A 17,701-nucleotide genomic window follows, 5' to 3' on the forward strand; every position below is an offset into this window, starting at 1 on the left:
TTCCATATTACCCACCCGGAGGTGTTAACAACCGCATTTCTATGGAGCGAAACTAGCGACGACAATGACATGCTTTGCGACAGGGCGGAATTTAATGATTTTAATAAGAAACTATGCCAGGGTATCCTGTCTCATGTTTTAATGATCGCCGGAGTGCGTGGAGAGTATCAGCATTGATTACACCTTACTTTATGTGGCAAGTTATAATGGAAAGTTTTGTTAGTAGGTACGTTGTTTTGAAAGATAATACACGAAACCTCGTTCAGAGTGAGACAAAACTTAGGATGTAATACAAAATTTTGTACATGGATAATTCGATTGTACCACACATTAATCAAAGAATTTTGACTATAAATAGAAGGAGAAAATGTTTGAGACTTTCACTGTTGTTTGTTATCGTTCTTCCTGCTTTTTTTGACGTTTCTGGCTTGTTGCAGAGACAATTATTCTCAACAGATAATATGTTGATGAAGTGTATTGTGCTAACTATGTTAAAAGGGTTACGATTAGTTGAGAGCGAACGTTGCTCGATCATCTTTGAAAGAAAAATTCTCCGCCGTATATATGGACCGATCAGGGACAGTACCAACTGGAGGAGAAGATATAATGCTGAGCTCTACGGGTTGTACGAAGATTGCAGCGCAGTTCAATCAATTAAGATTGGGAGACTGTGATGGCTAGGTCTTGTACACTGTATGAATGACAATGAACCGGCAAAGAGAGTGATGTCCAGCAATCCAATAGGGCGTAGAAGAGGCAGGCCAAAGATTCGCTGGTTGGATGGAGCTGCCAGTGACTGCCGTATTCTGGAGGTACCGAATTGGAAAGCGGCCACACTGGATAGGGACAGGTGGAGGAAGCTGTTGGAGGAGGCCAGGACCCACACCGAATTGTCGCGCCCCTGATGATGATGATGATGAACGTTGTTTGAAGTAAAATAGTGTGATATGTCAGTTGTGACCACCAGCGCATCTATTCTGTACACAAGACTGCTTTCGGCCATTATGGCAGCTATCTAGGGTAGATTTGTATCGAAGTATTAGGACTTATTGTAACAATTAAAATTACAAGTCGATGACTTTGAGCTACTTTATAAGCTGCTAGTAAGCGACTTTAAAAGCGGGCGAGTCAGCTAGTGCAATTGTGATGATGACACACAAAACTTTCCACTCGCTTATAACAAGCTAGTGAGTTGAAACCGTAATTTTTGATACTATTTGACAGGACGTATTGAGTAGTTCGTTTTTTTACCGGCAGGTTCACCACTATCGCTCTACTGCGCAGACGTAGATCAGCCCACACGCCAGCGAGTAGCGAGTAAAGTAGCCCGGCTTTCAATTTTTCTCGGTAGATTGTTTGCAATCTGCTTGTTAACTAGTTCGATGATGACACTGGGCGAGTTTACAAGCAGATTGTAAATTCGCTGGCTTGTAGCTTATAAAGTAGCCCAATGTCATCGACGCTTAAGTTAGCCGTTTAAACAGTCAAAACTGTCTATCTCGCTCTAAAATTTAGCATAGCCAAGAGAGGTGATGTTACAACACAGCACTTATTGTAACAATTATTACAACTAACTTATTGTTATTGTCACAATAAGTGCTATTACTTCGATAAAAACATACCCTAGATAGCTGCCGTAGCGGCCGAAAGCAGTCTTGTGTATAGGATAGATGCGCAGAGATACCAGATGAAATATTGGATTTTGCTGAAAGTGTCGAAAGCCATGACGTTTTTAACCATAGCCCATCATCTAATATATACTATTTTCAGGGTTTATTTGAATTTAGAACCACCTTTACCAATCGTAAGAAAATTCCCTTATTTTGATATACGATATTTCGGTAATGCCATTTAAACTTATTTAGCAAACGCGTGAAGCATGAATAAGTTAAAACATCATTAACAACAACATCGCTCAACCATTATGATTTTATTATTCACATATTTTTTACGTTCATGATGATCACTTAATCGAGTGCAGCTATAAATAGTTTTACACAAATTTTAAAAGATTTGCTAATAATCTTATAATAAGTGTACTTACTATTAATTGCCCATCGTGACAGATTATCTCTTTATACGCCCTGCAATTTATGCAAATAAATGTCATAGCAGTATTGTGAAGTTTTTTGCAAAGGAATCTTCAATGCTAAGTCATTTATAGCTAACTTACTAAGTATACCAGTAGGCCTTTTCTCTCTCCAATTTAATACATTTAGGCTCTATTTCTTCAGAAAAAGGGTTTCAATATATTATTTGTTCCTAATACACCATTATTTCTTTTATTCAATAAATAATTCACAAGATTTGAGAATGTAACATTCTGTAATATATTGAACATACATAACATGGAAATACCTCAGATATACCTATACATGCTAAAAAAATCACATTTGATAAAAAATACGACGCCCCACGGGATTTGAACCCGTATATCCAATTAAGCTACGAGCCTCCTACTTAATTACGATAATTTTAAATAGTAAGTTCTACATGAAATGCTTTCTTTATTATAAATACACTTTATAATTTTACTTTTACTTTACTTTTTACTATTGGATTATAATATTATATATTCGTACATTTATGCTGTTAAGGCTAGGGCATGGTGAGTTCAATAAATAAATAATTGGGTGTAGAATGGTTTATATCGAGGCCGTGGTACTAAATACATGATAGTACTAGTTATTGCTTAACTTCCAATACAATGTGGTACGCTGTTCGCAGTAAATGCACATTTTCGATTGCATATTTTGCTCATATTACCTTATTGCAATATTAACCAATCATCATTTTCGACTCACAGTTTACCATATTGCATTTAAAGTAGAAGCAATAAGATCGACAGTCACACAGTTTCTTGCCGCGGCTTGAATGTAGTGGACCTTGGTTATTATGATACAGAGGACATGTCGTTTTTTTTCTCCTTATGTTGAATATCTAAAAATAAATTGATGGGGATGTTTCCATATATCGATTTAAGTTGACCAATAGTTGCAATGGGTGGCCGCTACAGATATATATTATGTAGATGGCATGAGAAGTGACCAGTCATGTGTGCTACTTATGCATACAGGTATGTCGTCCCTACATACGTCCTTCGTGTGTGGTACTGTAGCCTGTAGTTCAAATTTTACACGGTCATCTGCCCTCACTCATCAGCTATTGACTTATAAGTTCGTCCTCTGTTACTTTATACGCTCAGTGGCTATGTGCATCAGTTGTATTGTGACTAGTTGTAAATTTAGTAGACTGTATGGATGTGTCGGGTATGAGCGATAGAAGATGTTGTCTTTGTCTATAAACGATGAGAATTCCACCATGTGTACTAGAATTTTGACGTCTTTTGAGAAAACTAACTGTAGCTACACTGTGCGTAATCGTAAACGCGCCAAAATAACTGAATTTTGAATTACTCTATTGATTTCCGGTTCCGGTTAGAGTACGTACTTTTTGGGTTGACCGTTTGCACCAGTATATTATACTTGTTGACTGTAGGTACAATTGTACACTGTATTTGTGAAAAGATTCTTATGGTAATACCATTAAAGTAAGAAGGATGTTTGATAATATATAGATTTGGCGCAAACTGTCCTATACATAATAATATGTTAAACGACCCATAAATTAAAAAAACCTCAGATTTAAACATATGAAACACCAGTATCTTGTTTTGTTATTCAATTATGTCTTTTAAATGGTAATATTATATAAGGCTAGATGAAATTTTTCGATCGTATGGACGACTAAGTATGTTATATAGATATTTTAAATATATGTATTTCTGTTGGAACTTTCGCGAGAAGCTTTAGACTAGACTTACACTAGAAACTTTCTACCTCTGATATATTTTACGCGCTCTGCTATTGCATAGTATCTTCGAGGGTCTACGTGAACATGGCTATAAGGATGCTGTACGAAGAGCTCTAACAAGTAATCGACGAAAACAAAAGGTGTTCGCGCGCCTTTTCTGTTTTATTTCTTCGCGTTGTTGTCAAAAGTTTTTCTCTGAAAACTGGATCAGACCCTTCTTTCCCTTTTTCCAAATTTATTATTTTGTTTCTTGGATTTCTGTATTCATTCTAGCATACTTCACAAAAGTCTGTGGATTACATTAAAATAAAAAGTACGTAACGATTTGTTTTAAAGTATATTGTAGCTACTTGACCAATAATGGAAGGTACAACATTTATTAATCAAAACCTCATTATCAAAGTAGGCAGGCGAAGTTTAGCATACTTGTAGATCAATAATATGTACCTGCCTACGCAATTAATTGCATGGTTTATAGGATGGGATATGCAACAGTTTCTCAAACGTCCCCATTTTATTGAATTACAAGAAAATGTAATTAACGGGATGTTATTTTTATAAAAGCGCTACTTACGTATTTGGCATCTAATAACCATAAAAAACTTGATTACAGTGTAGGGATGTTTGATTATTTTAAAAAGATCTACTCAATTAACAGATAATTGATTTTATAACAAATTAAAAGCAAAAGATCGATTTTATTCAGAGAAAAGATTTTAAATTTCTAGTCTTTCAGAGAAACTGTGTTATTTTACGCGTTTGCATTCATATGCATATCAGTACACTACAATTTGTTATCTCTTGAAAATGGTCTCTGTATCATTAAAAAGTAAAAAGTACACGAGGTGACTACTTACAAACATGTATTAATTATGATACGAATGTTTTAATGATAGAAACTACTTAGTAAGAAGGAAACAATAAATTGATTTAAGTAACAGGTAGAGTGTTTTCTCTGTGATTAATTACGTATTTAGTAAGTTTGAAATCACTCACGTATTATCTAAAAGATTTGATCAGTCTTTAACAGTGGCTCTGGTGGAAGCAGACAATATAAACTTTACAATAAACGGTTTTATTATGTTCCTGCACATTATAGAGTAACAGCCCAGTCATAGATCAAGCGTAATAAATCGACATACATAAGTGTGTATTTGTGTTTATAGGCTGGTCGTAAAATTTTATTTGCCTGTTTTTTCGCGTATCGATCTTCGTTTACCTAGCCGGCGCCTAAGGGAATTGGCGTTCATCGACAACTGTTGTAAAAATTGTAATAATAATTATATTGTCAATTATCTTCATCATAGATTGACCAACAACCCATGAAGTATCTTAGCCTCCTCCTATAGCTTCTTTCATCTGCCTATATCATGCCCCCCCCCCACATCCTGAAGCAGACCCCCCCATATGTGGGGACCATGCCATGTATTATGAGCCAAGTATTCTACAGACGTCAGCCGATCTAGCTTGGGCCTGCTTACTAGCTTACGGCTTTCGACCGTTTGGTCTGGTAGACAGGATTCCTCTCGGCGGCTGAGCACTGTTCATTCTTGTGACATGGACCACCCATCAGTGTTCACTGATAATGAATTAAAATTACACCTTCTTATACATATACGAGATGATGTATAATAATATCATATTTATATCACGTGAAGGTAGGTATATCTTTCTAGACGAGAGTTTATCATTATCGTAAATCGGGGTTACTCCACTGTTAGATGAAGGCCCTACCTCCACTCTTCTTGACCCCTAGTTCTTTGTTGCCACGTATAATAATATAGACATATTATTGCTATGAATACACCTATCCAGCGTACTTTAGGGCGTCCTTGTGGTCGATCTACTGTATGATGGTATTTTAACACTAAATGCTCACCATTTACAATTTTACACCGTCAAACTTTTTCAGGCACATTATTCATTTTATCCATAAGCGCCTTCATAATATTACCTGGTATATTGTTAATTGAAGCATACCTGTTTGTTATTAAGTTATATAGATTGAAAACTTACTCTATTTTATTTTATTTATTATCGTTAGTTTTTAATATTGGATTACAGTGTAAGAATTTGATAGATTTTAAATTATTGATACAAAAATGTCACAGTGCAATGGGAGATAAGAGCTTTGAAAAAACTTGTCACAGTCAAACTGTAAGCTTTCTTACAGTCACTGTGTTACGCCTGAGCTTTGGTGAAAGGATATTATGATGTTATTATATCAGCAGCTACAGACGCTAGTGGCGTATTCAAGAGTGTTATGTTTGATTCATATCGTTGTCTATACTGGCTGAATATTTTTTTACTTTTAAATCCTTAGTACATATTTCAAATTCAATATTTTTCTCAGGTATAAATTAACTTTTTTGATTTACAACACGAGAGTCTTGGACTCTTCCAGCCATTAACCTTAAATTTAGTTCAGGGTGCTGCCGGAGATTAATGTTGAAACTTTGAAAAGGATACGTTCAAAAGTTTCGTGTTCATATTCTCAGCACGTTGTTGTGCAGAGTAGACGTTGGTATAGTATGTACCTACTTGTACTCTTTAAGTTTAGGTGCGAGTAAATTTTAGAAAATTCATAGTAATTATTAAATTTGTCAGCACTGAAATTTATCGATCATGACTTAGTTTTGTGAAACTGAGATAAGTTTCTTTATTTTTGTTTTCTAGATTATTTATGTTTTTTTAATTTATAAAATATATTTTGGTCCAGCTTTGTGGCGAGGAATTTCAAGATACAAACCACAGCCTCTGAAAATTTATTCTCATTTTTTTGATGTTTCAAAACATTGTCTCGTAGATATCCTGAGATAACTGTAGATTTATAATTAACTATTTCTTTTAAATTATAATTATAAATTATTAGCATGTTCAAGTAAGTTACATCATAAAAAATATTGGAGAAATCCACGGCGTCGCTTAGTAATTAAAGTAATAGGTATCTACTTTGATTTAATAAAAACAAAAACCGATTGCCAAAGTAGCTTGATTTAGAAGAACGCTGATGAGTAGGTATTAAAAAGACCAATAGTTAAAATTTGTCGCAATTAGTACGTCACCTTGTAGCATAGAGGTAAATGCGATGGACGGGGCGTAAACCCAGGAGATGCAGGGTTTGATTCCCTGCCGGGGTGGCTTACTTTTTTCAAAAAGATTTTTTCTATTGGTTATAATATATTTTCTCAGAAAGTGTTTTTCAAAATTATGTATGTTCAACTGAAGATTTGTTTAAATAAACTATTGATATCTTATTGGTTGTTAGTCCCTATCTCAAGCTGCGTGTATTGCTCTATTCATAGCTGAACCGATATTTTTGTAGATTGTCAGTTATTATCATTAAATTTTCAGATGGCTTTAGCATATCAGCTCACATAAAAATCGGTTTCAGGTTTTAATTTCAATTGATAATCGCCCCATATCAGATTCTAGATATATATATATATATATGCCTGTATAGTTCATTTGCAAATCGAAATTGTCTGGCAGGAAGCCATCAATGATTGTTAATTGACACCATTTGATGATCGCGTTGTAATTATATATGACAATCTCAATTTGCAAATTAATCAGGGAACGTGCAGGTAATATCAATTAATTATAACGGTATTTTACAGTTCACTTATTTATATTGATAGGTATGGGTTCACGTAGGGTGTTGATTTATACTTTTCCATTTATTAAAAACACGCATTCAGGGACATTAAGTATGACGTTAGTATATTTCGCTTGACAAGTAACAATTAATTATTAACAACATTTGTAAACGCACACTTTGGCGCGAAAAGGTGTAACATTGTATTTAGAGGCGACGTTCAAGGCTCGGGGGTAGGTTACCGACTGACCGTTACTCTCGATCCTTCGTCCGCCCAGAAACAGATAACGGTAACTTTCTTTTTGTTTGTTTCGTTGTGCATCCTGGTCTAGCCTTGACTCATTACAGTTACAATAATATCATTATATTCCCAACTCTGTCGAATGGAAGATTTTTGATGGGGGATTTAGGCATTATGATATTTGGTATCAATATTTATTTTTAATCAATAACGAAAATGCTTTTTTATAAAGCTTGTAATGCTCATAACCTCAGGTGTAGTCAATAACATAGCACAAGAAACAAAACCGACGAAAGACAGCGTGTATATATAATCTTTGGGTTGTTAAAACCTCCGATATGACAATTTAGGCACCATGTTCGGTTTGTAAAACTGTCAATGTTCTATAATTTACCACAAAAATAATATAAAATAAAAAAATAACCCTCCTCTGTGACATGTTTTATTTTAATAATACCTTCAATGTTTCACATCGGAGATATTATAAACATTCGTTGATGAAAACCCCTATACTTGTTATTTATATACTTGAGTTATTTAGACTTAAAAAAAAACTACCTTTGTTTGTGTACTTTATAAGTATAGTATTTTTTTGTTTCTTCTGTAATTATTCAATCATGTCATTACTAGGTTTTAACAAGCTCAATGACGATAAACAGTGATATCCCATAGCTTAAAAAGGTGCTTTTGCTCGAGTATAATATGTATAGTGTAAACCATTCAAGATTTTATCACAGTTTTCACGCAGCGTATTTCCGTTCGGATTTTATATTACTACAGTGAGATTTCTTTTCAAAGTTAAGATATTTCCACGCTAATAAACCCCACGTTTATTATTTCGTTTGGAAATACAAACATCTTCGAAACATGTTTTTCTCATACTACCCCGTGTTTAGTTTGAATTGAATATTCTATTGCTGCCATAACATTTACTGTAGGTTGAATATAGATTCATCAATCATCCGATCGGAACCGGCTTTATAAGGCCGAAACACACTAATCAATTATTGCCGGCCTACAAAAGGTTTACGACTTCTCCTCTGTGGATGACATACACTTTCCACTTAGAAAATTGATACCGAATCACCCTTAAATCCGATGGGAGAATCAACTTATTTACAATTGAGAGTCGTATAGCTAAATAATATATATTTTATCGTATTTATTTACTCGTAAAACGAAAAATAAAATATTGCTCAACTATACACACGTGACCAACACTTAGGAATTGGAATTGAGCAGGTACGTAAGTATGTACCGTAATATTTTACTAGTTATTAGATATAAACTTAGGGATGGCTTCACATCACATAATATTGACGGGGAATTGATGCACAAATAGCCCTTAAATTGGTATCACTGGGTGTAATGAAAGAAATTAGAATGTTATTATATTATATATGTGAAATATTGTAATCTACAGTAATTCCCAACTTTTTATATTTCGTGGAAACATGGAGATTTTATGGCACTTTCAAAGCATTAGCTTGAACATTCCTTAAACGTTGTAGATAATCTATTTATATAATTTTGACGCCTTATTATCCTTTATATTTATTTTAAACATTTGATGACTGCTTAAAGTATTTTTATTACATAACATAGTATTCTTTTAAACCTCTCGATCTAATGTTTTAGGATATAGTTATATTTCAGTACATCCATGTGCAGTGGTGTTAAGATTTTTTAGATTTATTAATTTTTAAACGCATTTATAAAACCAATAGTAAAATTTATGTTGACATTATTATAGTGAAATATTTACGATAAAAAATTATATTCATAATCTATGTGATCTCTGTGATCTCTGTGATAAAAAATAGCAAAATTATCACATTTGATAATTCTATATATACCGATTATAAGCTATGTCTTTGGCCATTCAAATGTGATAAAACATCATACGAATATATAAACATTCACATAATCAACCATCAAGAGTTATATTATTTATTCGTAATCCTCCTTTATCTGCCGCTTTCTTAGAATGTTTTACCCTAAGTTACGCATGACCTGCTTACCGGTATGTCAAATCAATACAAATGTGAATTTCTCAATTTTTTTTCCATCATAATTAAAGCTGTTCTCTATTATTAAAAAATCTCTCCTAAGTAGAATTTCTTCTAATTCAGAAATAGCTATGGTAAGATTTATTTAAACCAAAACAAGCTCAACTATTCAAATATGCACTCTATTGGTTTAATGCAGATCACGTTAAATCGTACCTTTAGCATAAGATTTATATACCTTTTGAGTGAGTTTTTCCGAATTTTCGCGGAGCCTTAACGTCACGATGAGTGTAGTTGTAGAAGATTGCAATATTATATTTCTGTTCCATGCTATGGAAAGTGAATTCAATATATATTTTTAAAATAGAGTTATTATTTCGCCAACCAGTAGAGTTATAATATTTTTTAAATTAAAATTTAAATGAATTTGATCTTCACTCGTATAGCTTTGATTTATCCATGCCAAAATCAATGCGACAAACAGCTGAAAGATAAAATCTCCCGGAAGTATCGAATGTGTAAATATTATAAAAGACTATGATATTCTTTACACGATTCAACATGGATTTGTTTTATTTTTTTCTTATAAGAGAGCTTATTTTTGGCGCTAAAAATTATCATTTTTCATCCGTTTGCAGATTTCCGCGTCTAGTGGAGATGCCAACGTAAGGAAAAAATATTTTCGCCAACGGTAAGACAGAATAGATTCTAGAATCAGTTGTATTGTGATAAAAAACCAAGCCAAGCAAAAAATAAATCAAGAAGGCAAGCACGAGGGTAGGCGAAAACAAGTATTTTTTTATTCGGAAGCATTTTGTACAATGAGATAATTGAGACTCGTGAATTTCTGTAGAGAAGTATCTATCTAATTTATTGCGTTTCAATTGTGATTGTAAAAAATGTACCTCCATTGAGACGAGTTATTTAAAGAACTGATTTTTTTATATGGTAAGAATAATAAGCTTATTCTATATATTCCAATGGTATTAATAAAAAAATAATAGTTGTTTTTCATCATCATCATAGACATGATATCTGCGGTGGACTCCAGCATCCTCCAACAACTTTTCCCACGTATTTAAACCGAAAAAGACCGCGCAACACCTCAATAAATTATAATAACATAATAAATTTTCATATATTATTCTGTTTTCCTGTTAATTGTCATTCATACAATGCATATAGCATGGTTGAATCTTATATGATTGAATTGAATTGCAATATTCTTATATACAAATAACTCAGTAGTGTACTTTATCCTATAATTGTTGCCGTATCAGATTAACACATATACACGACGGAAAGATTTTCTCCGAAAAGAGAGTTTGTCGTGGGGCTAAAAAGCAGACTAAGATTACTAAGTAGTCATGTGTTTACGGAATTTGAAAATGATCTAAATTACGTATGTAAAAAATACATTTGTGTCAGTAGCTTTACGGTTAGACTCGCTCGGGAATCTAAATAGTTATATTTGAATCCAATCAATTTAAAATTAACTAATTAATTACATGATTCAATATTATTTGATAAAATAGTTAAGCTAAAAGTTATTGTCATAACTACAAATTAGATTATATTAGATTTTATAGAATATTGTCAAACAGACTTGACATAAATTGTATTATTAGAAAATACTAAAGAAAACTATTATGTTAGGTTGTAAAATAATACAATATATTATAGTCTGTTGATATATTAGCCAATCGTATTAATTTTTGATGGATGTACATTATTTTAAATAATACATAATATATCGAGTTTTACAAATATTTCGTAACATGTTATATTAATTTTACAATGTTACTCATTGTTATTTGTATTATTATTCTATATAATATTATGTGAATTCTCTTTTTAATGATATGGTATAATATTTATCTGTGCTAATAATTATTGATGTTTTTAATTAATATAAGTCTACTCTATAATATAAAAAAATAGCTAACATCTGCAACGTTTTTCTGTTATTATTTTAACTTCGTATCAACTAAGCCTAATTCCAGCAGACATAAAGATATGTTATATTAATACGAGTACAGTGACACTACATTTTATAAAAAAATGGGTTGGTAATGGTTTTTTAAATAAAGGGTCTCCATACGACGTTAATAATGGTTTTACTGATTTGACACCTTCAACGGTTTCCAATTACAAATGTAAAACAAACATGGGTGTTAAACAAGTGCGTAGAAACAGGATAGAAGGGATTCTGGTAGGGGACGGAATTACACTAGTTAAAATATAATATTGTACTCAAATTAAATGATTCTCAATCCGGCTCGGTTTCGTTTATTTATAACGATCGGTTGCTTTGTCTGAACCAAAACGCCACCTTGTATAATAAAATAACACTTTTATTTGTATTGTCGTTAAAATTAAGTTTGTTAGTAACGTGTATATCAACGAATGTTGTAAGCTGGCCATTTTAATAACGATTTGAACTAGAGAAACGAATAAAAATGGCGCCCAATGACTCTTTCTCAAGTTAAATGAATTGAAAACGCTACAGCGGAACCGGGTCAAGAAGTATTTTCCATTTTCTCCGTCTCTTGCACAAAGGTGAGCATAGACGGTCAATATATGGTACGCGAATTGTATATTATGACATGTCAAAAAGGTGTATTTGTAATACGATAATATTAAATGTTTATTATATTACATATTATGTACTGTATGACTATTACTTTTCAAATGAAAGCGTTTTATACATTAAGTTTGAGTTAAAAGAATGTCTATATTATATCACAATAATTATGGATTAAGTCCATCAAAATGGTTCTTAAGATATTTGGACTCAAAGTTCTCCTTTCGTAAAATTCAGGAATGTTTTCACTGTATATACTCACCATATCTTGATAGTACATGGATCAAAAACATAAAGTAAATTCAGGCTTTATTAATATTAGCAAATTAATTTTAGCAAATACCTCTTTATACTGCTGAAGGAACTGTCGAAATGGAGTTGATTCACATTCAATTTGATGTCTTATTAATACTAGTATTGTCATTTATGCGGAAAATTGTAGAGCTACGATTGTGATATTAACACACAATATAGAAATCTGTTTTATCTAGCCACTGAAATTTAAAAATCGAATTTTATGAAAATTGGATTTGATTCATAATTATTGTGAGCCACCCAAATGTGTATTGACGGAAAGAGTTTATGATGAAATTGTTCGCTCGATCAAACCGGCATAGAGCGCATTTGGCCTTCAATATTATAAATCTGCCACTATTTAAAGCATTGTGTTCGACCAATTTGTGGTGATATTTTTACAGTACTTCAATGCTACCAAGTCATAGAATAAAAAAATCTATGGCTAACAATTATTTCTTCTTCGACCATGTCCGATCCTAATAGGGTCATATGGGCTTCCACAGAGTTTGTATTAACAGATTTTGTTTTTTACGAGAAATGGATGTCAGCCACTTGCTCAACCTATTAGATCCATATTCTGGCTCATACACAAATTGAAAAACAATATGTGTACTTGCCAGACCCAGGATTTGAACCTGAGATCCACGATGCCAACGGCCAACACTTAAGCCGCGCGGCCATCAATAAAAACTTTATTTCGGCGCACGTAATAGGCGATTGGTAACGTGTCCACTTTTTCGTCGTGACACGGGTTCGAATAGGGTTACATGTGAATTGTACGTATAAAATTTCACAGTAGCACAGTTTGCCGTGAGCTTTCTTATCGGAAAGAGATGACCGTATACTATACGGTCATATCTATAGCACCGAGATGAAAAAATTAAGCGTTGTTCTGTATTTCAAATTTAATTACAAACCAATTTTCTACCGTCTTTTCCTTGTATTTTGGTAGTTTTATTACGTATTTTTTAAATGTTTTAGGTACAAGTCGGTGTACAGGAAGCCAGGCGAGAGCCGCGCCAACATTCATCGCCGATTTTGACAAAATTCATGAATTCAAGAATGAGAACCTAACCTATTATTTAGTTTTATTTAGACATGAATTTTATCTCAGTACTATACGACCCAAAGAGGCTGGACGATCTTTAATATACGACCATATATTTCCGATACGACATTTTACGGTGAAGTGTGTTACATCGGACTGCTTATGTACAAATTTTCGGACACGCTCGAATAGTGGGTATGGTACAGTTATGGATGTAAAAAAAGTATTTAGGTAAGTATACCTTTTCACCGATACTTTCTTTCGATATGACGTCTCTACGTACAGTGGGGTAGCTATATTATCTTGACCGTATGCAAAGCATTGAGGCCCAGTCGGACAGGGGTCCTAAATGTCAGACCGATAATTGTTAATGAAATTTATAATGTTATACCGTTCGCAAAAAACGAATTAGAAATAAATTGCACTATAATCTGAAAAAAAAGAAAAACGCTCTGTATTTCGATTTTAGGTGATTTCTTTTAGAAACAGTGAACTACTGCATGATTTTTGCTTAGGGGCCCAATATTTCTATAAATATATAACTGGTATGGTCAAATTAAAATACTGTTTTTCTAGGTGTGTTTTGTTTTATTTTTGATGGATCGAATTGTCGGTAGTGGTAAGATTGGTCAGTAGATCACTGTGCATGGAGGACACGTGCATGGAGGACACGTGCAGGCTCGTACAATGCTTCCCGGTAAATTCCTACCAGCAAGCTCTAACTGGCTTAGCGGATAGAAAATTTCAGTTAGTTGTATCCATAGATGTATTAAAAGTAGAGATAGGCAACGATTTGGCTTCCTCATACAACTGAATGAAGCATGCCGACAACAGCTGATAACTCACGAGAAATGGCGACGCGATAAAAAAAATGCAAGGCATCACGGAGGATTTACTTTTTTCTTTATAACGTACCCATATAATATGAATACGTGTATTAAATAAGGCTCTAAGTACCAAAAAGTAGTATTGCCTGTAGTTACAAAATACCGAGTCATTGCAGTAAAATTTCATGTAGCAGACCTTTTGAAAAATGTAGTTTTACAGTGTGAAGCAATCACGGCAGCTTCTATAATTTTAGGTAGTAAGAACTCGCAAGTGTCAACACACCATCGTCAGCTACTTTATATTGAATGCCGTTGAGCACTGCAATGCTACATACACCATTATAAATAAAACACGCCAACGGACTTACAACGTCGACAGGTTTAATTATTTTACTGTATTTTTTTGACTTGCTTGAGGCACTTAGACTATAGTTGAAGTTATTGGCGTTGGTATGTAGAACATTTTTCTATAAAAATGTCAGTTTTTATTAGTTTGGTACTTAGCGCCTTAATTAATACACGTATTCAATAATGTTAACGTACAAATTTTGCCGCAAATTAATTACCAACCTGTTTCACCATACTTTTTCACCATACTTGCCGGCTTCACCATTTTTTCATATACAATGCCGCCCCTAGGTTGTATCATAGATGATAATATATTATTTGAAGCTAGGGACGCGGACATCACGTTGACCAAGGTTCGTTTAGACCAAGAAAAGTTTAGGCGCATCTTTCGCATGGACACGATAAAAGAAGAATGTGTGCATGAACCCAATAAAATAATCGGACAAGATTTGGACAGACATTGAATTATAGAACCAATGAAAAAAAACTCTCTGAAATCGCTATCAATAATTGTTCTAACTAGAGAGCCAAAATTTTGATCCCGGGATTTTGGGATTAAAATTTGACGATCCCGGGATTGGCGTTTTTTGCGATAGTTTTTTATTTAAGTATACAAATTTCATTGATAAAATGGTCAAAAATGTCGAGTATAATTTAAATACTATTTAAAACATTTAATGCTAATATTGAAAATACATGGTATTTTTTTGATGTTCTTACGATTACGTAAGTCAACAAAAAATGGTTATTTAATATCATGGTGGGCATCCGGCGATTCCTTCTGTGACATGTGGAGGTAAATACACTTCACTAACATAATTGTGTACAAAATATACTTAATTGATTGATAATGTTTACTAATCCCGGGATTCATAGGTATCGAAAATTCGCACACCTCATACAAGACTATCTTAAGTCCAAAACGTAAGCAATGAGATAAATACACAGCAACATGAACAATTTGAATATATTGATTGTGCAAGAGAATTGTAACTCTAGGTGGCCTATAGGCGTAGGTATTTCAGTTACAATAGTCTAATCCTGCATTTTTATTCAAATTTTCTCATTTCGTTTTTTTCGTTTTTTTCGGTTAGGTACATGTTCAAATACGCGCGTTAACATGATCTTACTCCATATTTCAGTTATCGTTTGTCAATTTATGGCTAAGGCCGTATGTTGTAGCTTAACCACTGAGAAATACCAATATAAATGGTGTATTTCAAAAAAATACTACCTTATTCTTAGGTCAATAATTATTATAAAACAATCATTATTCGTAGGACGTTTTATCACATTTGAATGATCAAATACATAGCCTATAATCAGTATCTTTAGAATTATCTTCAAATTTGGTATTTGTGCCCATTTTTTGAAGAATTAAATGCCTAATTCTTGTCAAATTTGGGATCACAGAGATTATAAATATATTTTTTTATCGTAAATATTTCTATTATTTAAATAGTAAACAATTTTACTAATGGTTTTATAAATAAGTTTAAAAATTCATAAAATTTTGCCCTGAACGAAGCCCTGAATGAAGAACAATTTCTGATTCTGAGTAAAAATGTGTATAGTATATTACTTTTAACTGTTGAAACTTGAATACATTTTTCATACAAAATTGTTCCGTTATTTAATTTTTCTTCCAATTCTTAAACACAAACCATTGCAAGACTATCGTATGTTTTAAAAGTTAAAATATTACCATAAAACAAAGTATTTATTTAAAAAATATTTGTCAAATATCATAAATTCAACTACACCCGATTGAATGAGAAAAAAATTAAACATAATTTTAATAACTATGTGGACTTACGATAGTCTTGTACTAGGTGTGCAAATTGTCCGGGATCCCGTTTAAACCATGTTTAAGTTCACATAAATCCATATAGGTGTAGTTGAAAGTATATGGGGTCATATGTCGAGAAGTTGATGAATAATGTATTTATGTTATGTCAAAATATAGATGGTTGATTATAAGTCTCGTCAACAAAGGTTGTTTACGCGTTGCTGAAAATGGGTAGACGTTCGTTCCGAAAGATTAGTCCGACAAAACAGATAAAAGCAGTGAATTGTAGGATTTGTCATCTGTGGCGGAAGTAATACGCCAAAAGCAGGATAAATTCACGGCGTTTAGGATTTGTGGAATAGAAAAACATTGATTTTAACCGCTTTATTTTTCTCGATACCCGCGTGCTATTATTCAGATTTTATGTGTTTACATACTGTATTTTTTACCTCGCGAATTCATACGACAAACAAAACAAAAAAAAATCGGTGATCCTTTTGAGGCTAAAGGGAGTCGTAAATATTTATCTGTATACTATCCGCATAAAACAATGATTTTATGTAACTATATAAAATAATGCACGTAAACCTTAGTATATTATTATACTAAGCCAAGAATCCTTCGAATTTAAATTGAATGCATAAAATAAAAAAAAGTCAAGGAGATGCTTGTGATTGGTCCTAAAAAAGTATAATATTATTTGGTAATACTTGACGCCATTTATAATGATGTTAATTATATAATTTTGATTAATTGAAAAACAAATTAACCTTCCATTGACGGAATTTGGAACAACTCGGATAATGCAGTTTTTTTTTTAAGAATTATTAAACCATGTCCTTGCTTTTTCTTACAAGGTGGTTGTTAGTAATTTTGAACAATCACAAATCACATCCAGGCTTTGAGAAAAACACAAATATTTTTTGTCATGACCGGGAATCGAACCCAGAACTCTCGGGTGGAAGGCCAGCGCCTTACCCACTGCACCACGAGAGCCGCCTCGGATAATGCAGTTGTTAGGATTAATTAGCTTGACAATATACCGATTGGTAGTAACGTTCACATGAACCGTGAAAGAATGTAATTTTGGATCCCATTTGGTCAATATTTTATCTAGAAATTTTTTTATCTAGTTTTTTTTAAATTA

At 33.0% G+C, this 17,701-nt stretch overlaps 1 protein-coding gene across 1 annotated transcript in view; it reads left to right on the forward strand.

Moving 5' to 3' along the window:
• GABA-B-R1 (gamma-aminobutyric acid type B receptor subunit 1) overlaps nt 1-17,701 on the forward strand; it is a 615,543-nt gene that overhangs the window by 72,603 nt on the left and 525,239 nt on the right. The window lies entirely within an intron of this gene.

This window comes from Rhyacophila brunnea, unplaced genomic scaffold (genome assembly GCF_057557595.1).
Source record: "Rhyacophila brunnea isolate RB1 unplaced genomic scaffold, BYU_Rbru_1.0 scaffold_2, whole genome shotgun sequence".
Taxonomy (NCBI): domain Eukaryota; kingdom Metazoa; phylum Arthropoda; class Insecta; order Trichoptera; family Rhyacophilidae; genus Rhyacophila; species Rhyacophila brunnea.